The 22,163-nt window shown below is 43.5% G+C and overlaps 1 protein-coding gene and 1 non-coding gene across 2 annotated transcripts in view; one reads left to right on the plus strand and one right to left on the minus strand.

Annotated features, from left to right (window-relative positions):
- The window catches only part of larp (La related protein), a 163,772-nt gene extending 141,985 nt beyond the window's left edge, over nt 1-21,787 (minus strand). The window contains exons 1-2 of the mRNA XM_080283271.1: nt 21,625-21,787; nt 11,675-11,943 (exon numbers count right to left, since the gene is read on the minus strand). The gene's annotated coding sequence lies outside the window, so the exon portion shown is untranslated. The remainder of the gene's footprint in view (nt 1-11,674; nt 11,944-21,624) is intronic.
- On the plus strand, nt 17,266-17,383 carry LOC145413935 (5S ribosomal RNA). The gene has a single exon (XR_013899811.1). It is a non-coding gene; the product is annotated as a 5S ribosomal RNA (ribosomal RNA).
- Nucleotides 21,788-22,163: the final 376 nt, after the last annotated feature.

Here is a 22,163-nt window from a genome sequence, read left to right on the forward strand (position 1 = left end):
AGTACTATTATATATATTATACCATTTGATTAATGTAGTGAAAACACAGTACAGTACCGCAATGGCAGTCAAAACAGTTTATAAACCGTTCATGCAATCCGGACTAATGTCGGATATATTAGAAAAAGTCTGGGTTAGCAGGGGGAAGTCCGGATGTCGCTTTTATTGGAATTTCGCATTTTTCGGACCAGCTTGGGGCCCAATTAATCCGTTATGGTAAGGTCTTACTGTACTATTATGCAGCGACTTCTTTACTTCCGTGCTCGCTTCCTTATTCCTTATCATTGCTCTCAAAGAATCAGCAACCTTTCTTCCTTGTTCTACCCTTTCAAGCACTTCATCCTCTAAACTTCCATCCTTACTCATCACACTGCCCAAGTACTTAAATGCACTCACATTTTCCACTTCCTCATCCTCCAACCTTCCTTTACATTCAGTGACTTCATTTCTCTCAAAGACCATAACTTTACTCTTCCCTACATTCACCTTCAGATCCCATTTCTTACACACTCTCAAAGTCATTCACAAAGAACTGCAGTTCCCCTTTGTTTCACATGACAAAACAGTTTCATCTGCAAACAACATTACAGGAAGTTTCCAAATGCTGCCCCCTATCAATACAGCTGCTCCAGCATCCACTGCCCTAGCTTGTATCTCTTATATAAACCCAAACATATACAGATTTCTTGTGTAACACTGAAAAATTGTGTATTACCTGCAAAGTCTGTAATCACACATTATTCTTGGTACATAAAGTCCTCGACTTATGACCAATTCGCGCTTACGATGAAGGCCCCATAGAGCCTTCATTCCCATAGGGCCTTCATATGCGCTTTCGAGTTGCAACCGGCGGCGGTTGTGGTCATAAGCAGCAAGCCAGGCAACATTCCAACGGCTTGCTCAAATAACAAACCCATTGAAAACCCGTGGTATGAATAAAGGAACTGAATATCAGATTTATAATACTTTAGAGTTATAATAAACAGCCATGTTATCGACATATAAACGTCCTGTTTCTTGTTGTATGATACTGTTTACTGTTTCTCTTTACTGCAAAAATACCTTTATCACACTGTATGGTAGTTTCCTACCAACGATGCACTCATTCTATTTCGAACCCAAGCCTACAGCCAGTTTTCTTTTTGCAATGCGAAAGGAACATGCAGGTCCTGATTGTGATGTGCAGTTTCATGTTAGTAATGGCTGGTTTATGCAGTTTAAAAACCATTTTTCCTTCCATACCGTCAAGGTGAGTGGTGAAGCTGTAAGTGCCGACGTGAAGACAGCTGAGGCATTCATGTAGGAATTTGTTTAATTCATTTGTTATTACACCTGTTCTATGGTTATTTATATGCCATTCTGTATTTTAGGTAACAGTAGCCTGCAGTATTTATGCATATCAACTTTGAAGAGTTTGGACATACTGTATGTGTGATTTTGTAACATATATTGTATATCTGACTTCTGACAGTACTGTATTGTATGAGGTCAGTTCAGAAGGAATTCGACCTTAGACTCTAAGAACATAAACAGCTATCCTGATGAGCTAAGGCACTAATCCCCCTCAAAGTAGGCCCCTTCTGACTTGACGCATAGCCCAGTGTTCTTTCCACTGCCTGAAACATTTTTCAAAGCTGGTTTTTGCTATCTCCTGTAGGTGCTTCGTTGCATTCGTCATGATCTTTTCTCTCATCTCAAACTGAGAACCCTTTAGCGGAGTTTTCAGCTTGGGGGATAACAAAAGGTCAAACAGAGCCATGTTTGGTAAGTAGCGAGCCTGCTGGACCTGTGAGATGTTATGCTTGGTCAAAAATTCCTGAATCAGTTGAGAAGCATGGGCAGGAGCATTGTCATGGTGCAGCCTCCAGTGTGCCGCTTTCTAAAGGTCTAGTCTCTTCCCCTGAACTGCATCACAAAGATGACGGATAACGTCGAGGTAGTAGAGTTTGTTGACAGTTTGACCTTCCAGTGTGTATTCATGATGCACAACACCTAGGTAAAAAAAAAAAAAAAAAAAAAAAAAAAAAAAAAAAGTCACAAAGATGACGGATAACGTCAAGGTACTAGAGTTTGTTGACAGTCTGACCTTCTGGTGTGTATTCATGATGCAATACCAACATAGTAAAAAAAAAAAAAAAAAAAAAAAAAAAAAAAAAAAAAAAAAACGGGGGGTGTCAATACGCGAGAGCATTTCACCTTGCTGTGAACCTGTCATGCTTTTTTTGGCCAAGGCAACCCTGCATGATTCCACTTGAACGACTGTGCTATGGATTCTGGGTCATTCCCCTACACCCAAGTCTCATCTCCAGTGCTAACAGTCTCCAGAAAGTCTGGATCATGATTTGTGCACTCCAACAAGTCTCGTGCAACGTTCATCTAAGAGAAGAGATCGTGGCGAATGTGAGGAAGCACCTGCAGGATATACAGTACCATCTCGATTTAAGAGAAAATGAAGCAGCAATCTTACAATAACACGAATATTTAATTTCTCCCAATATTTTATAATGACACTAATATCACTTAATTACACGACTCAAAATGGGTTCGTTTGGTATCCACTTTCTATGTGGCCACATTTGTTTACATGTGCATCATGCTTTTGTCCTTCATCGCCATAGGTCATTAGTGTTGGTAGATGTGCGTGTTCTTGCCAGACTGGGCAACGTGTGTGTGTGTGTGTGTGTGGGGAGGGGGGTGGAAGAGGCAGGTCAGTCATGCCAAGGATGGGTAGGGTCAGGTGAAGACACTGATAAGGTGATAACTGCAGTTCGGGGAAGGGTACGGGATAAGTGGACAAACTGGACCTGAGAGAGAGAGAGAGAAAGTGAGAGTAAATATGGAGTAGAAGGGGGATAAAATGCCTCCAAGTTGCTTTGTCACCCAACATCTGAGTACCCTCCCCCCAAATCACTCCCCCCTCCCTCATATACCTCTCAACTCAATTGCTCCATTTCAACCTTGGTCTTCCCCTCCCTCTCCCTCCCTCCACTTCAGCTACATACACCATCTTAGTCAGTCTTTCATTCTCCATTCTCTCCACATGTCCAAACCACCTCAGTATATTTCTCCTAATTTTCTCAATCACACCCACATACACCACACAACGTTCCTTCACTTCTTCATTTGTCAACCTGTCCCTCTATGTCACTCCACATGCTCCTCTCAAGTAACTCATTTCAACTGCTCTCACTCTTGACTTGTTCCTCTCTAGCAAGGTCCATGCCTCCCTCCCATACGTCAGGGTAGGGACCATAATACTATCATGCAGTGACTTCTTAACTTCCATACTCACCTCCCTATTTCTCATCACTGCTTTCAGTGAACCAACAACCTTCCTTCACTGCTGTACCCTTTCAAGCACTTCATCCCCAACAATTCCATCCTTACTCATCACACTACCCAAGTACTTGAATGCACTCACATTCTCCATATCCTCACCATCCAACCTCTCCCCCAATTCCACCTTAGACGATTCCGGTATTGTTCCTCCATCACTTCCCCCCTCTGACTTCTTCATGGCTGACATTAAAATTTCTTCAGCTAATGTATTTTCTCCCATCACTGGCCTCAACACTAACAGGGTATATGGGCCTGATGGAGTCTCTCCTGTTGTTCTCAAGAACTGTGCTTCTGTGCTTACACCCTGCATAGGCAAACTCTTTTGCCTTTGTCTGTCAACTTGTACCTTGCCTTCTTGCTGGAAGTTTGCTCTCATTCAACTAGTCCCAAAGAAGGGTGACCACTCCCAACCCTCCAACTATCGTCCAATTGCTTTAACGTCCTGTATTTCAAAAGTTTTTGAGTCAATTCTCAATAAAAAAAATTTTAAGGCATCTTTCCTACCACAACCTTCTTTCTGATCGTCAGTATGAGTTCCGTCAGGGACGCTCCACTGGCAATCTTCTCACCTACCTTTCAGACTCCTGGTCATCCTCTTTTCGGGACTTTGGTGAAAGCTTTGCCATTGCACTTGACATCTCTAAGGCTTTCGATCGAGTCTGGCATAAATCTTTAATTTCATAACTGCCCTCTTATGGTTTCTATCCTTCTATCTGCGCCTTCATCGCTAGCTTCCATTCTGGTCGTTCTATAGCCGCTGTTGTAGACGGCCATCATTCTTCTCCTAAATCTATCAACAGTGGTTTTCCTCAGGGCTCTGTCCTATCACCAACTCTCTTCCTTTTATTCATCAATGACCTTCTAAGGTGTACATCTAACCCTAGCCACTCATACACTGATGACTCCACCCTTCACCTTTCCATTCGGTTCACGCAACACCCATCTCAGCAGTTACTTCAACAAACAAGGGAGACCTGGAGCAGTGGAGTCTTCACTGTGGGTCAACCCCCCAGAGGCTGTCGAAGAGAAGAGGAGGACAGCATGGGGGCCACCCCCCCCCCCCGGGCCCCTCACAGGGCTCGAGTATCTGGGAGTGACTTCGGTCGCCCGGGCAAGTACCACATCTCCCAACACAACAACACCGTTTTTTTTACACCGAGAAATGACTCCCCGGCTGTCATTTCTTGACGACTTCTTCTAGCCTGGGACATTGAGAGCAATCCAGGACCCACCAACAAATACATATGTCCAACATGTGCAAAACCTATCACGTCGAGCCGACAGACAAAGGGTTCAGTTCAATGCAACTCCTGCAAGAACTGGACCCATTACACCTGCACAACACTTGCATCCAGGAAACATTACACAAACACCTGGACCTGCTCCTTATGCTCCTTCCCCCCACCCATCAACCCCCCTTCCAATCCTACTCCTACTTCCTTCACACCTCCACAGCCAAACCCACTGACCCTTCCCACACCATCCAGTCCCCCAACTCCTCCCATTCCAACCCATCCTAATCCACCTCAACCCTTACCTCCATCACAACCTCCTCCTATCCCTTCCCCTCCACCCACACCACCTCCCCCCCATGCTGCAGCAGCCAACACACATCACACACACAACATAAACATCCTTCAGTTAAACATAGATGGTATAAACACAAAAATACATGAACTCACATAATTCATCAAACAACAGAACATACACATTGCCATCTTACAAGAAACAAAACTACACAGAGCACAGAAAACACCAACATTTCATAACTTCACCACCATTTGACAAGACCGGGCCAACGGCGGGGGCGGTGGACTCATAACCCTGGTACACAAATCCATCAACTTTGCATATACCAGTGCACACACAAAGTCACTTCTCCCCCCACATGACACCACAACAGAAATACAATCAATTAAAATACGCACTGGTAACAAATCACACATAACAATCGCTAACACATACATTCCCCCCCAATCGTCCCCCACAGTACCACACACTTACTCTCCACAGATACACCACATCACTAACATACCCAACATCATCCTGGGTGGTGATTTCAACGCCAAGTCGTTGGCCTGGCATGTCAACAACCCTGACACAGACAGAGGGCTGGTACTACAATCCCAGACAGATCATCTTTTCATACTAAACAGTCTAGACCAACATACCCATATCCCACACCAAGCCCTCTTCCTCCCATCATCTCCAGACATAACCTTCTGCTCCCCAAACCTTGCTCCCACTACATCATGGAGAGTGGTCAAAACCCTAGGTTCTGATCACCTCCCAATCATCATCACTACCAAAACCAGAATCACCCCAGCTGGCCACATACACTAATTATAAGAAAGCCAACTAGGAGGCCTTTGTAACTGAAACAGAACAACATTTCAAAACACTAAACAGTACACCCATCACAAACATCAACACCTCTGTGCACACTTTCAATACAATCATACAAAACGCAGACACAAGACACATCCCTAGAGGCAACAGAAAGAGACACAACCCCAACTTCACACCATAAATTCAAGGCCTCATCAGACAACGGGACACACTGTGACACTCCCCAACACCCCATACACAAGACACCATACAACAAATACAAGAACTCAACACTCAGATAAACAGTAAAATATCAGAACAGCAAACACTAAACTGGAAAAATTACCTCCAAACACTTGACCACAGAACAAACATCAGCAAACTCTACAAAACACTAAACAGCATCACACTTTCCAACAGCAACACCACACAATCACATGCTGCCATCACAACAACAGACACCATACCCTCAAACAAACAACAAGCAAACACTCTCATCAATCACTTTTCACAAGTCAGCCATCTAACCCCCCATTCAGAAGACCGATGTATCATCCGACGTAAGAGACAGTTCCCCACAGACCCAGACTACGCACCTTTCACTTACAACCAGACGAAGTACATTAACAATCTCAAGCACTCATCTGCCTGTGGAGCAGACAACATAAGCAACATTCACCTTAAACACCTAGGACCACAAGACATACAAGCACTCACCAACATATCAAACTACAGCTACTCACACAACATAATACCCAACATCTGGAAGCATGGCAATATCATCACTATCCCTAAATCCAACAAAGACCCCACGTTACCCTCCTCACATCGCCCCATCACACTCCTCTGCACCCCCTCTAAAGTCACTGAACGACTGATACTACAACTAGTCACACCTCACATTCCCCTAGCCCAGTCACAACGTGGCTTTAGGCCACTACACTCCACAAACACCCTTCTTACAAACCTTACACAGAGAGTTTTCGATTGCATGAATTCAGCTAGGCCACCACACAGAACACTCCTAGTCACACTAGACATTAGCAAAGCTTTTGATGCCATCCCCCGCCACAACCTCACAAACAAAATACTCAACACAAACATGCACAATAACACAAAAAGATGGCTGGCAAACTACTTAGCAGGCAGATGTCCACACGTAACATTTGCCGGTCAGTCTTCTAACATCAGATACTTCACAAACGGCATCCCCCAAGGATCTGTTTTGTCCCCTTGTCCCCTACACTCTTTAATCTATACATGCACGACATACCCACACCCCACACACCACAGATACATACACTCAACCCCCTGCTATCACGCGTTCAGCTATCACGCTTATCTGCTATCACGCACACATCAAATGCACAACCATACATGCTATCACGCACCCAGAGACCGAAATCACGCGTCGAGTTTGAAGACAGGCTAAGCGAAACTTATTCACACGGCACTTCATACGAGGTTTGCAGAGGATATGATGGTTAATCGGAACGGTAACGTGAAAAAATTCCCGATTATAGCACGGGCATTTGGAATGCATCTGAACGGATTCCTGCCGAGGACACGACGGGCAAAACAGTGACCAAAACCCATTCGGCTCGAAAGAATATACTACAGCATTGAAATTTAGCCTAACACTGAATACTTATTAATATTGTATTTTAGAATAAATATCAATCGTTTTGAAACCCTTATAAAGAGTTAATATTTCTTATGCCGAAAAAACTGTGATGTCGATAAAGTAATCACGTGTTTACAACTGAGACGGGGCTCTGACGACAGTGTAAGGAACGTGTGTGATAGCGTCCAAGTTTTGTTCCACTTAAATGTTCCTCAGCCATTCCTGATATAAGGTACCATGTGATACCCCCTTTAACTGTGGACACTAAAGAAATGGAGACAGCCAAAGAGATCTGGCGGCAACTAAGCCACTCCCAAGCCTCGGAACCCATCAAACCACCCAAGCCGTAATCCTTATAAACGTTTGATGGCCTTATATGTTGTTTATTTATTCATTATACTGTTATTATTAATATAATAATGCTTTATTTCATGTTAGAGGAGAGATTGGCAGGAAATCGTAGGCATAAAGTGGTTAAAAGTTAGAAAAATGGGTCACCGAAAAACCAATTAGAAATTTTCCCATTCATTGTTCAGTTCAGCTATCGCGTATTCAGCTATCACGCTCGTTTCCTGTGACCAATTAGGTGCAATAGCAGGGGGTTGAGTGTATAGCTTCCTATGCAGATGATATAACACTTACATGTACACACCAAAACACAAACACAGCTGCACACATCATTCAACCTTACCTCAACACACTACACGAATGGTTCACCACAAACAGGCTCAAAATAGCCCCAGCCAAATCTACAGTGACTCTTCTCACAAACTGGACAGCAGAACACAGTCACATCCCACACCTCACCATAAACAACACTCCCCTACCACACACACACACACAAAATCCTTGGTGTAACATACATCAATGTCATTTAAATAACACATCACAAACATTAAAAATAAAATAACACCAAGACTCAATGCTTTGAGGTCACTTGCCCATACAACATTCGGACACAACAAAGAAACCACTACTACAGTATACAAACAATACATATGTTTAGTGATGAATTATGCAAGCCCTGCCTGGGCTTCTAACCTGACCAAAACACACTACAACACTCTACAGACCATACAGAACAAGGCCCTAAAAATAATCACAGGCTGCACAGCTACTACACCCACAGACCACCTACATCAAGAAACCAAAGTCCTCAAAGTCAAGGATCACCTAGACATGAGAGGCACCCAGTTTCTTGCTGCAGCCTTCACAAACCCACAACATCCACTACAGTACATGGCAGCACATCCACCCACACCAAGGAACATCAAAACAACACCCAGCACCCGATACCATACACAAATACTGTCATCTCTCCTCCCTCGCCCACCTCAGACCAGCTTCCAGAAGCATATCCACACTCAGATCACTCACCGCTCCATTCAGTCACTTAAAGACAACACACAGCTGCATGCACGGCCACCTGACATCCACCCTTCTGAATCCTATCTTCCTCGTGAGGACAGGGTCCACCTGGCCAGGCTGAGATGTGGGCACCATCCAGCCCTCTTAAGCTACCAGAAGAGGCTGGATGACTCCATCGCTGATGCCTGTCCAGGATGCAACACAGCACCCCATACTATTAAGCACATTATGGAAGACTGCATTGCACACAATCATCTACGCCAACAACACAACATACACTCTTTGAGAGCTCTGTGGGAAAGCTCGGTCTCGGCCATGGCCTTCCTAAGGGACTCGGGGCTGTTCGGCCAGACTGCATAGGGAACAACTACTACTACTACTACAAACAAGGGATGAGGCTATGGCACACCTAATGTCTGACTTGGCTCATATGTCTGACTGGGGTAAAAATAATCTGGTTGTTTTTAATGCATCTAAGACTCAGTTCTTTCACCTAGCAACCCAACAAAAACTTCCACAGGTATACCCACTAATGTTTAATAATATTCAGCTTAATCCTGCATCATCCTTGAACATGCTTGGGGTTTCATTTACTCAGGACTTATCTTGGAAAGATCATATTACATCTCTTGTAAAATCTGCTTCCAAGAGATTAGGTGTGTAAGCCGACTCCATTCTTTCTTTACCCCTGCACAATTGTTGACTCTATAAAGGGGTTTTATCCGCCCCTGTGTGGAGTACAATTCTCATGTGTCGGGAGGCTCCCCACATACAGCTCTTCTCAATAGGGTGGAGTCAAAGGCTTTTCATCTCATTAACTCTCCTCCTCTTACTGACTCCCTTCAACCTCTGTCTCTTTGCTGCACTGTTGCATCTCTATCTCTTTTCTATTGCTACTTTAATGGTCACTGCTCCTCTGAACTGTCTGCATGCATTCCTCCACTTCTACGACGGGCGTGTAGCACCCGTCTAGCAGCAAACTCTCACCTCTTTTCTGTCCAATTCTCTAATGCAAGAGTTAACCGTTACTCCCAGTCCTTCAGTTATGCAACAGGTCAACTCTGGAACTGTCTCTCTCTGTCTGTATTTCCTGCTGCCTATGATCTCCAGTCTTTCAAACGCAGTATGTCCAGGCATCTCGAAATGATCGGATCTTGAATCTGGCTTTCTATTGTATTTTGTTTTTCTCTTGGAGGGAACTGTTATTGTGGGCTCATGGCCTTTGGTTCCTTCTTCCTCGCATAAAAAGAAAAAAAAAAAAGAAAAAAAAAAAATCCTCTCAAACACCATACCTTTACTCTTGTTTACATTAGCTTTCAGATTCCTCCTCCTACACATTGTCTCAAATTCATTCACCAAACCTTGCAACTCCAATTCATCTTCACTCAACAATACTATATCATCAGCAAACAGCAACACCAGGATCTTCCATGTCTCACCCTCATTCATTAGAGCCACCTCCACGTCCACTGCCCTACCTTGCACCTCCTTTACAACCCCATCCATGTATATATTAAACAGCCATGGAGACATCACACATCCCTGTTTCAGTCCCACATTTAGATCAAAGAACTCACTCAGGTCACCATCCACTCGCACCAGAGCCCAAGCTCCTTCGTACATACTCTTCACAGCACTCAACAAATTTCCCCTCCACTCCATATATTTTTAATATCTTCCACATACCTTGCCTATCTATTCTGTCATAAGCTTTCTCCAAGTCCAAGAAGGCAGCATACACTTTCTTTCCCTTCTCTGGATACTTCTCCACTAAACATCTTTGAACAAAAATCTGAGCTACACACCCTTTTCTCTTCCTAAATCCCCCTTGTTCTTCTTCAACTAGCTCCTCTGTCATATGCCTAACCCTATCAATGAGTATCCTACCATATAATTTTCATCACACTAGGAAGGCAAATACCCGTATGGTTACCACATACTTTTCCCTCCCCTTTTCCATTGTATAAAGGAACAATTATACCTGATTTCCAGTCCTCTGGAACCCTTCCCTCTTCCCAAGCCAATCTACACAACTTCCATATCCACTCCACAAACTTCAGCACTTCACCACACACTCCATCAATTCCTGGGGCCTTTCCCATCTTGATCTTCACTGCTTCCATTACTTCTGCCCTACTGATCTCTTCCTCCCTCCTCTCATCTCTTCTTCTCCCAGCCATTTCCCAACCACTTATACCTGCACTGCTCTCACTCTCTAGATTCAACAAATCCTGAAAGTGCTCCTTCCATCTCCTCAGTTTCTCTCTCTTCCCCACCAACAATTATTCCTATCTTTCACTCCCCTACTATTTCCCCTTTCACATTGTCTTATTTTCTTTACCTCCTTCCAAAACAATTTCTTACTCTCCCTCCATTTCACACTCAGATTCCTCCCAAACTCTTCATCCACTTTCTTCTTACTCTCCTTCACCAATCTCTTCACCTCCTTTCTCCTGCTCACATATACCTATCTCTTCTCTCTCTCATCTTCTCCCCTACCTCTGTTTGCTAGCCATTCACTATATGCCTTCTTCTTTTGTTCCACAGCTCGTTTCACCTCATCATTCCACAATGTTGTCCCTTGCACACCCCTGCATCTCCTCCTCCAGAACCTAACTCCCTAGTATATGTCACCATTTGACTTTGAAAAATGTTTCAGTCAGTGGGAAAAATGCTGGGCTATGTGTGTCCAGTCAGAAGGAGCCTATTTTGAGGGTGATTAGTGTGCTAGCTCAAAAGATTATTATTATTATTATCATAATAATAATAATAATAATAATAATAATTATTATTATTATTATTATTATTATTATTATTATTATTTTTTTTTTAAGCCTAAGGTGGGATATTACAGACCTCGTATATACATTTTTTTGGCTTATGTTGGATCCATTGGAACATAACGCCATCATAAGTCGAGGACTATCTGTAGTTTCTTTCAGGTTCTGTGATAGTTAGTCAGTCACAATCTCTCACTGTACACCAAAAATACATTAGCCATTAAATGTCCCATACCTCAGAATACTCGCAAAAGTCAAAGGGTTCTGCAGACGGACTTCTAAAGCCTCCTCTAACAGCAGGGGTTCCCCCACTTCGGGTGCCTCTTCCTCTACCTCTGCCTCTGATAGCTCCTCCTCTCCCACTGCCTCGTCCTCTCAAGGTACTGCTTGACCGTGAATCTGCCCTCCAATCCAAAGAATCGGAACCACGACCATCACCACGGCGGAATCCTTTCTCTCTCTTTGGGGGTGGGATGTCTAACCGTTTCCAGTTTTGCTTCTTGACTGAAAATAAGAGAGTATATATCACTGAAGAATCCCCCAAAACAGAATACAGGTATACCCCGACATACGATACCCTTAGATGTGATACCCCAGCTTAGCGATGGGGGTAGAAATACGACCCTACCCCACCTAACGATGGCCAAACCCGTTCTACGATGAGTTTTGATTTTTTTTTTTTACTGATTCTGATGATATTTTAGACTTAAATTTTGTGTTTAGGATGACTTATAAACTGTTTTTAGACTTAGATTAATCTGCTTTAGTCATTGGTGGGGTCAACATTGTCATTTTGGGGTACAGTTTACTAAGTGTTTTTTTCCAGAATTTGGCGATTTTCAGATTTTATTTTTGGATCAGTTTGGTATGCAATGAATTGATGGAATGATGAACTAAAAGTTATATCCAGTTTCATGATAACGATGGCGAAATTTGCTTCTAAAATACTTCTGACGGCACCATATGACAATCCCGTGCATCCACTGTTCCTCCTCCATAAGCCGACTGTCAGACATTTTAGCTAAAATGACCACCCAGTGTTTACATTTGAAGTGATCACCTCCCTTTCATTCCATGTATGTAAGGTCACTGAAACACCACTGCTATCAGCAAATAAAGATGCAAGTATGGAATGAATAGTGCAAGGATATCAGGCTAAGTGAAGCAATAACTTTTTTTGTCTAAAATGCTGAAACTTGTTACTTGGAAATCATGTCTGGCAAGGATGCTACCCCTAGTGGAAAGCATGGTGCTACTTGAGGGCACCAAAGGCAAGCTTTTTTTTTTTTTTTTAAATTCCCGGCCGTATGGTCCTTGGTCCCCTCCTTAATCCCAATGAACCAATGTTATATTGACCTCCATATACAATAAATCAAGGCGCAGTGAGTGTGACACACATGCACATACACAAACATATACTGTATACAGTTAATTCTCAATTATCCGTTGTAAATCAGCCAAGCCCTACACTGAATAATGCCAGATACTGCATTTTTGGCTCAACATGTGGTTTTGAGCTGGATGCTGTGATTCTATCTGTCTCGACCCTCTATCCTAAAAACTTTCTCTTGAGTAAGAGATAAAAACTAAGCATATAAAAAGAATACAGTAATGATACAATACTGTAATACAGTACATAGTGTACTATTGTATCTACTCACCAAGTATTGGCTTCAGTGGAGGGTAAAGTTGTAAATCGTGCAGTACAGTGTTGTACAGTACACATAATCCCATGTGGTCTAGTAGCAAATGGCTCCCCCAAATGTTACTCTGGCTTCACCATCTCAGGCTTGATCTCTGCCAAGGGCGCTGGTGTAGTTAGTGGAGATGGAGTGGCAGAAGGCATCAGGTGGAGCTCCAGTAAGGCCTCTAATTGAGGGGAGACCTCAGGTGGAGATGCCACAGTCAATGGGGCTGATGGTGGTGCCATGGCCAAGGTATCTGGCTGAGGTGAACAAGAAGTGGGCATCGTGGTGCCTGGCTAGGGTAAACGATGCCAACGTGAGGAAGTAGAAGGCTGGGGCAACAGAGGCCAGTACAAGGAGGTCAAAGGCTGGGGCAACAGAAGACAATGCGAGGAGGTCATGGGCTGTGGTGACAGAGTGGCAAGTGTCACAGGACAGAAAAAGGATGTAATGGAGGACTGCCTGGGGGTTCCTTCTCGACTGCAGCTTTATCACAATCTCATGGCCCTGTCACGGGTACATGGCCATGGCATCAGATGGGCTGCTGATTAGGATGTTCGCAGTAGCTGAGAAGGATGTCCACTGCATCACAAACCTGCTGGAGCCTTGGGATTTCTTCCACTTCATCGTCATCATCACCCTTCTCTTTCTCCTCCTCCTTCATCCTCAGAGTCCCCTGTGGTCACGGACTCCTCAATGCCCCTGTTCGACAGAGTCTGGTACCCGGGGTCTTTCTCGTCTACTTCCAGCCAATCGTGGATCGTGTTCTCCTGTTGCTGCCATACGCCATACGAAGTCCTGAGCTTCGAAGCCAGTAAAGTCAGCAATGTCTCTTTATATTTAACCCCTTAACCACGGGGCGTTACTTTCGTGACGCTTGGGAGCAAGGGATTATACCGCGGGGCATCACTTTTGTAATTCTGTGTTACTTTGAATTCGCCCAGGCTTTCAAGTGGTGGCTTGTATCACCTATCAGTGCTGCCAATGTCCAACACTAGTCAGCACTCCTAATCTCATCTGTACTCCCATCCATTGTTGACAATTTAGCCATTTCTCCCCATTCTTGACTCCCCACCCTACCTCCCCTCCATTACCCTCTCCTCTCACCTGCCCAGCCGTGCTACACTAAGTAAATCTTCCCTGGAATTTTCCACGGATTTCATCCATTGAAATAAGCCCTATGCCCTATTCTTATACCAAATAATATATACGAAAAAGAAATAAGGTAAGTGAGAGTGCCATACACCTGGAAATGGCTAATTATCACCTGACAACACCTCACGTGAACTCGTTCGCTAATTTTCACTGTTTATTTCCCCTTGAAATATGCCGTATAATCTATTCTCATAATAAAAATATATATAAGAAAGGAAGGGAGAAGCCTAAGTGATATTTACATTCATCTGGAACTACCTAATTACTGCAGGCCACCACACTGTATTCTATGCTAAGTAAATCTTCCCTGGAATTTTCCACTGATTTCATCCATTGAAATAAGCCTTATGCCCTATTCTTATACCAAATAATATATGCAAAAGAGAAATAAGGTAAGTGATAGTGCCATACACCTGGAATTGGCTAATTATCACCTGACACCTCACGTAAACTCATTCGCTAATTTTCGCTGTTTATTTCACCTTGAAATTTGCCGTATAATCTATTCTCGTAATAAAAATATATACTGTATATATATATATATATATATATATATATATATATATATATATATATATATCCACACTATATACATATATATATGTGTGTGTACAGTATATATATATATATATAGATAGATAGATAGATAGATATATGTATATACAGTATGTATTCTTATGGGATTGTGGAGTCTGGCAATAGATAGAGAGATATACACAGTATTCCTCGTACTATCCGGACGCCCACTTTCCGGACGCCCCACTTACCGGATGTTGTGGGCCTGGACCTTCGAAACCCCAAAATGGCCAAAAACAGAAAAAAATACCCCCAAAATCCGAATTTTTTCCCATCCGTAATTTAAAATTGCTGCATGGCACCGAACAGCTGCTTACACCACGGCCCCTTAACCCTTTCCTTCCTCCCCCCTCCCCTGTCAGGGTTGCCATTTGGTATTTTTCATTACCAAATGTGGGCCAATTTGGTAATGAAAAATTTGTTTGGTAATGAATAAGAATAATGCATTACCAAATGGTTTTTCACATGTATGAGGATACACATGATGGAGATGGTGGATTGTTTGCTCTCTCTGATTAATTTGCTAGCCAACACAGCATGAAAATAATCAACATGCTGTTAATTATAAGGAGAGTGATTACATGTATATCCACTTATATAATATAATTAGTGAAGAATAAATGCTAGCTTGGTAAGGAAGAGTTAAATTTGGTAATGAAAACTGAGTCGTTTGGTAATGTGGCTGTTGCAATCTGGCAACTCTGTTTCCCTGTCACCAACACTCCCAACAGTTACTGCCTAACTTCGATCCTGAGTAGATGCTTATCGTAGTGGATGCCACACGTGCTCGTTTTTTGTGAATAAACAGTGAATAAACTGCAATACCTCGCCACAAGACCACATGGGAATTTACAGTGTTGTGCAGTGTTAAGAAATTAGAATTTAGAGTGCAAAGGATTAACTGTGGAGTGCAAATTGGCGGTTGAAACTGACGTGATGCAGTTAAGAACAATGTGCAGTGTTACACAATTATAACTCACAGTGCAAAAGAATTAAGTGCAGCATAACACTGGATTACAGTACGTGCTTCAAGAGCATTTTCACTGCAAAACCCTTAGAGAAGGCAGCCACAGATGTGCTGTAAGTACCCTGGCTGAGGTACAGTCACTTCTAATTCCTCACTTTGTTTTTTTTTTCATTTGTTTCATGCTTTATCTCCATTATTGGTGTGAAATGAGTCTTAAATAGGTTTAAATAGGTGCTATGCATATCTAGTAGGGAGTTGTGTAGGTGTTTTGCTGCGTCAGGCTAGGTTAGGGTCCATAAGTATAAGTCCAGGAGGCTGGGGCCCACTTTCCGGATGGAACCACTTTCCGGACGGAACCACTTTCTGGACATGCCTTTGGCTCTATTACATCGGACAGTGGAGGGATTACTATGTATATACATATACATATATATGTGTGTATATATATATATATATATATATATATATATATATATACATCTATATATATCTACATACAGCAATCCCTCATTTGTCCGGACATAATTGAGCCAAAGGCATGTCCGAGTAGTGGCAATATCCAGATAATGAACACTATTCCCCTACCATACCCAGACTGTACCTATACCCACTTCCAACCTATTACCTGACCAATTTGTACAAAACCTATGCTTAATTTGGCAGTGTTTTCTGATCACTCAGGCACATTTTGACATCTAAACACACATAGGAATACGAAAAGTAACAGTAAACACCAAGAAAACCATGCAGGAAAACCACTGAAAACCAAAAAACACCCAACCTATACACTACAGTATTTACAGTTTCCCTCCTAATTTTGGTAGTGTTTTCAGGTCATTATGGCATATTTTGATATCAGAACATAAATAAGATTATCCAAAATAATTTTCAAAAAAAAAAAAAAAACACTACGGTATGTACAGTACCATTCCTTATTTTTGCACTCTTTTCAAGTCATTCTTGAATATTTTGACATTAAAACATACATAGAGTTATCCAAAATAATTTTCAGCACCAAGAAAACCATGGGGAAAAAAAAAAAAAAAAAAAGTGTCAAGTGGGGTTGGTGGAGGATTAGTGCCCCTCCCTGTAAAACAATTAACTCTAAGCCTTTGACCACCCAGTTTGGGATACATGGCATCTGGCAATGGAAAAAAATAAATAAATAAATAAACTTTTTTTTTTTTTTTTTTTTTTTTTTAGTGTCCGACTCTGAGCAAAGGCTTCAGTGCCAACCCCCAAGGCCCAGTGGTTCTCCTTTGGACTCAGTAGTCCTCCTACATCTCTACATGTCATCACTTCGGCGCTAATACCCACTGTCCATATTGAATTCATGCTAGGGCTGTCTCATAAAGGACTGGCGTACTGGTATTAGCGGGGGTTTTTTTATGACATGTCGGCGGATCATCTGGTAGATCGGAAGAGTCTGCTATTTATGAGATTCAATCCGGCCATACCACGTTGAGTACACCACTTCCCGTCCGATCAGCGAAGTTAAGCAACGTTGGGTCTGGTTAGTACTTGGATGGGTGACCGCCTGGGAACACCAGATGCTGTTGGCATCCCTACGTGTCAAGTGGGGTTGGTGGAGGATTAGTGCCCCTCCCTGTAAAACAATTAACTCTAAGCCCTTGGCCACCCCGTCTGGGATACATGGCGTCTGGTAATGAATGAATGAAAAATCCTTAAACTGTTCCCTGCCCCAGCCGGGATTCGAACCTGGGTCCATTTGGAGTGCAGGCCGCCTCTACCAATTCAGCCATCGCCTCCCCCAAATTACAGTACCCTTCCTATTTTTGGCACTGTTTTTGGGTCATTCTGCCATATTGTGACCTCAAAATACACATACGAATATCCTAAATAAATTTTAGTATCAAGGAAACTATGAAAGAAACCTAAAGTTACCTGCCAAAAAACATTCGGTCAGGGTACTTACCACTCAGTGCACTGTTGCCAGGATTCTTAACCCAGCACCTCCAGCAGGTGTAGAATTGTCCCATGTGGTCTAGTGGCACCCAGTAGCTCCTAACAAAGGTCAAGAAACTCCTCCTGGTCATCCTCAACCTGCCGAAGGTGGGAAATGACCAGTGACGTGCAGTGTGGTGATGATGGCCAAATCACCTCAAGAGACTCCCAAGACAGTCGCAAACTTACGTCAAACAGAGACTCAACGGCAGTCAATGTGCTCGGTTGTGGGTCCGAAGGTGAAGGCGGGAAACGAGCTGATGGTGGTGGTGGTGGTGGTGAGAATGGGCTGGAACTTGTGGGGGTCGCAGGCTTGAAGAGTGAGTTATAGTCTTTCCAAAATATCGAGATCGTTTGGGCGTTGTCCCTTATGGGAATTCCCCGACCCATGACGTTGCTACACTTTCTACTGGGCAAATTATCAGAGTAGAGCCATAGCTCAAGGGACAACCCTCACTCCCAGCTCACTACTTCTCTCTCTCTCTCTCTCTCTCCATACAAAATCTACATTTTATGTAGATTTATTTCTATAAAAAGTCTATACAGTTTTATGAATTATTAGAATTTGAGGAAAAGCCTCCTGACTGTCTGTCTGTCCGCCTCTCTCTCTCTCTCTCTCTCTCTCTGCATACGAAATCAACATTTTACGGAGATTTATTTCTATAAACAGTCTATACAGTTCTATGAAAAGTCTATGTGAGTAGCAGAGGTAGGAGCTTCCATCTTTGATGGCGGTCAGAGAGGAAATGACCTGTGGATTAACACCTGACCCATCCTCACTGACTCACCTACAAACGTGACAGCTTTGGGAAGCAACGTTGCCAAGTGCTGAGGTATTTATAAAAAGTCATTGTTATTATAAAAAACAACAGGCATTTCTTACACTACATAGCCTTACTAGAGAATTATATACATATATACTGAAATAAATTTCATTTAGAAGTGGTAAATAGCTGACGTGAGACAGAGAGGTGTGTGTTGGTATAGATTCGGCAGCGTCTCGCGAAGGAGAACTCCCGTGAGGGACAACGCCCAAACGATCTCAATATTTTGGAACGACTATAGTCCTGGTCTGACGATAGGATCAATGATTCTGCCAGAGGATGAAAGCGTCCCGGACTCCCAGCAGCTCCATCGCCAGGCGGGGTGGCACCAACTCCCTGTCACAGTGTGGGTGCTTGGCGTGCTCCAGGTAACCACAGAGGACACTGAGATGAGGGATTGAAGGAGTTGCGGAGGGCTGCGAGTCGGGGTCCTCATCCTCTTCCTCGTCGGTCCCACTGTCCTCTTCCGTGCCTGCAGAGGCAGCAGCGGCTATCGCCTCATCAGACATGGCCTGGTAACCAGCACTGCCACCGTTGTCGTCCAGCCAATCCTACATGTCATCGACATTCACCTGCTCTCCTGCTGTTCTACAGTGACTGTAGAAATCATCCATGTCAAACTCCTCATTGTTGTGCTCAGCACTGACTCCCTGCAGGACACGCGACCAACTGCTTTCGAGGGTTTTGACGGAGACTTCCTTCCACACGTTCACCCAGTTGAACACTGCAGACTTCAGGTCGTAACACCAAAGGTTCGCAAGGTCTGCTCCCCATGTGTGTCCTCTATCGTGTCCTCGTTCTCCAGCACCACCATCACCTCGTTCAGGAACTTCCATCAGTACGGACTCTTTGAAGCCATTATAACATCCTGGTCCATTGGTTGAATTAGAGCACTCGTATTAGGTGGAAGAAACATGCACCTAATCTGCCCATCAAAAGCAACCAATCCTTCTCAGATGGATGTGCAAGGGCAATGTCCAGGAAAGGGAGTGACTTAACCTGGTCGTGAGCAATACCAAGGACCTCCGTTTGATAACGGATAACCTCCTTGATGAAATGTATGTGGAACCAATCTCTGAAGATTTTTGTGGTACACAAGGCCTTCACAGAATGATACCACACGATAGGCAGGCTATCCAACAACCCACGGAGACAATGTGGTTGTATTGCACACCCAACAACAACAGGATTGAGATGGTGAGTCCCGTTACCACTGGCACAGCACTAAACAGAGACATGTTGTTTGGACAACTTCCGACCTGGCACAGACTTCTCCCTTTCCTCAGCCTGGGTGTTGGTGGGCGAGGAGCCGTAGAACAGACCAGCTTCGTCAGCGATATAGACTTTTCCAAGGGCAAGGCCCTCATCCTCAATCAGGCACTGCACTGTCTGGTGAAACAGGTCTACTTCCTCCGCTGCCGCGTCCAAGACCTCACTGTGTGCCTTACAGCCAGTATGTCCATGGTGAAGTTTGAAGAGAAAGAGCCATCCCTCAGACACCTTGAAGTCCTGCACGTTGTGGAGGCCTGCAAACTTCTCAGCAGCAGCCTTCACCTCAGTCCCATGCACTAGCACCCTGGCACCATGTTGCTGACGAGACCACATCAATGGCAACTGGTCGGTAATGGCGTGCCAGGCCTGGGCCATTACCTTCCTGTCACCTTGACGTGTGCTTTCAGCAAAGTCCTGTCTGTACTGCATAAGCTTGTCGTGTGACTTCTTGATATTGGGCAATGTTGAATGGGCTAGATCATATTCACAAAGAATGCATCCTGTGGTCCAGCCCGCGTCAACCTTGTGCAAAATCTCATGTTTATTCTCCAGACTCAGACCCTTCCTCTTCCACTTCTCAGGTGGTGGTGGGGCCATCACACACACACATAAGAATACAGCAAAGCAGGGACACAACCTGAAGAAGGTAGGGAACTATGACAAATGCAACTGTAGTCACAGCCATTGTTGCAAGTGCTACCACTCACGTACGCAGAAAGGAGGTGCGGGCTTCTGTTCACTGGCAAGCAGTACAGTGCTGCCATATCACACCCAACAGTTGCTTTCGAGCACAGAGGAACCAAAACGCGGCAAACTGACATCTGCATATAAGGTTCACTTCTGTTTGCCCAGGCAAGGGTTGGTACATGACAACAGCGGATGACCAGTACCTCACAACCTCAGGCAGTGTATGACTAATGCGGCCTGCCAGGCAACTCGGTCCATTCGATAGGGAAGCAGTCAGGCACATGTGGTGGGGAGTTTCCGTACTAATTCCTAAGATCCAGTGGACTTCCGCCATTCAGCATAGAGGCAGATCTTTTTTTTTTTACTCTCTTACTTCACTCCAATAAAAACATTTCTTTTCACCACCAGTAATCCATCCATCCATCATCCAATCCACGTTGCCCCATGAGGAGCATAGGAGCCCGGGGCTAGGCAATTTGTCCTGACATTTAAGATGAGAGTGACCAGTCTCACTCATCCCTGAGTGGCATTACATGAGCAATGAACCCCAACCACCCCTTGGATATAAACCTACACAGGCTCAATCCGATTGGAGTACCTTAATTGCCTACTAAACCACCAGGTCTCATAATTTGGTTATATGGTTACCACCCAGCATAATACTGTAAATGGTTTCCTGGTGCACAGGAAACCATTTGGCTTGTCACTCGGTGTAGAATAGTCACCCATAGGCAGAAGGAAGAGGAAAGAATAAAGGAAAGAAGGACAGAAGAGGGTTATCCCACAAGTCACTTGTGAATATTCATGGCTATACAAGGTGTAAAAATTTTGATCCTACCATTAATATTAAAGTCACAAATGCAACTGTACCTTAACACTGTGATCTGAGAGTTAAAATGTTCAGCATATTTGGAATAAAAAGGTTACAGTTTAACTATTCTGTACAAAAAAGATATGCATACCATAGTTAAAAAAAAAAAAAAAAAAAATGAAACTGAAGGGAACTGCAAGTACAGGCAATATAAATTCTTTACTAAAGTAAATAAATTCTCACTTTTATTCTTCTTATTCTTTGCTGCTTTAGATGGTGGAGGCTGTGTCTGTTGGGTTTTGTTGTTATAAGCCTGAGGAGCTGCTGCTTCCCTATTCTCCTTCAGAGAGTCATCATCATGAGAGCCAGAGTCTTCACTCTTCTCTGTCTCCTTATCACCATCTGTTATCTTGCTTTCTTCACTCTTCCGCCACTCTTTTTTTGTTGTCTGTAAGCAGCAAAAAAAAAAAAAAAAAACAATGAAGCTTACACTGCACTGCATACTTCTTTAAAATATATATATATTCTGAATACACTTACAATCATACTACATAAGAGTGTACAAGTGCTGAATCTGGGAGTGGGGAGGGGAGAATCATTCCGACACCATTTCCCACCTACGAGTGGGGTGAGGTATAGACCAGAAAGTAAGGCAAAGCATAACATGATAAAGGGAAAACTAACTATAATACATGCCCAGTGAAATGGGTCAGTCACTCATTCACTTACCACTTATGCTTCCTGAATTCAGATTTCATCTCACAGACTTAAGCCTCCTGAAT

The sequence above is a fragment of the Coenobita brevimanus genome, chromosome 97 (assembly GCF_032717465.1).
Source record: "Coenobita brevimanus isolate Jiangsu-jjx chromosome 97, ASM3271746v2, whole genome shotgun sequence".
NCBI classification, from domain to species: Eukaryota; Metazoa; Arthropoda; class Malacostraca; order Decapoda; family Coenobitidae; genus Coenobita; species Coenobita brevimanus.